The following is a 1,615-nucleotide window of genomic DNA, read 5'->3' as shown; positions in this document are numbered from 1 at the left end:
TATGATCTATTTATATCAGATAATGATATATAAAATTTCTATATATAGATGACTATGTGAACTCATGTATTGCGCATGCTAATAAATAATAACATAAATAAAATATTATCATCAGTTTGCTGGTCTGTGGAACATTTATCTTTTAAATTGAAATAATTAAATGAAAGCCTATTGAATTACGGGGGCTAAATCAATTTTTATGCAGTCGGAAGAAGAAAATTTTATTACTGCATAAGATTCCTTAATTTGAATTTAAATAAACGTAAAATTTATTTGTGTGTAATATTATACGAAAAATCTAATTTTCACACGTTTTCAATGTGCTTTATAACTAAAAACTGTCAATTTCCATAATTTTTTCAATTAATGCAGAAAAAAAATTATAAAGCTTTGAGAAGCACAATATCAAATAAATAATGCGGCACCCGCAAGATGTTGCATTCCAAATTTATAATTGACGTAGATATGTATTAGAAGGTGCAGAAAAGGTTATAAATAAGTGGACGCTTTTGATTTTTGGTTCGAGTTTTAAATTATAGTCATAGTTTTGCATATTAAAGGTCCAGAATTATATCAAATTTCTGTAAACTGTTGGTTGAAATGAAGAATCGCAATTATATATTCTTACCATGCATAATTTTTAAAATTGTATCGATTTTTTAGATTTTAACATATTGTTAAAAATAAAAAAAAGACAAATAGGATTTTAAACAAACAGTAATTTAAATTTATATAGTTAAATTAGAAAAATTATAATATTTTAAACAAATAAATTGCACGATTCACGTATTTATACTATAAAAATCCTCGAAAATTACAACTGCACCATTTTAATCATTTTAAATAATAGGAAAAATTATAACTTGAGTTTAGTAACTATTTCATTTTATAAAGATGAAATTACAAATATCAGATAATCAGCCGAAAATAACACAAATACATGCAACTAACTGTCACTTTACATTAAAATGAATAATTTAATTAGATATTGCAGAAAATTAGTAATTGAAAAAATTCATAATCTAAACCAAGTAATATAATTTTAAAAATTACAATCCTATATTAAAACCAAATAATATACAAAATATAAATATACCCGAAATTATATACATATTACACTATAAATGTATCATCCATTTGTATTTAATGCCTTTTTTGCTAATATAACCTGCAAAATATGTAAAATACTAAATTTCAACAGATTGAATATGAAATAAATTTCTCGTATATATTCTTAATACTTAAACTCAAAATTACAACATTTTACCGATGACTTTAGTGGCATATTAAGTACGAAAAATGCGTTCTTGGTCTCATTTGGATTTTGTTTGGCACATAGTATCTGTATCGTTTATAAATAAAGCGGCGTATTTATATTATATATAACGCCATAAACGATTTTACGATTGTTAAAAAAAATTAATTGTATTTTTATCTCGTATCTTTTTTTTGCGAATATATTTCTTTTAATTTTTTTAAAATTTAGATAATTTATATGCGTATATAATATTCAAAGCCAGCGATTTTTCTCAAAATGGTGCGCTTACACCGTGAAAGAATCAGATAAAGGCATTAAACCGATCGATTAGTCATGTTTTTAAGGATTGACACATTA

This window comes from Rhyacophila brunnea, unplaced genomic scaffold (genome assembly GCF_057557595.1).
Source record: "Rhyacophila brunnea isolate RB1 unplaced genomic scaffold, BYU_Rbru_1.0 scaffold_103, whole genome shotgun sequence".
In the NCBI taxonomy this organism is placed as follows: domain Eukaryota; kingdom Metazoa; phylum Arthropoda; class Insecta; order Trichoptera; family Rhyacophilidae; genus Rhyacophila; species Rhyacophila brunnea.
This window is presented reverse-complemented; position numbering follows the sequence as displayed.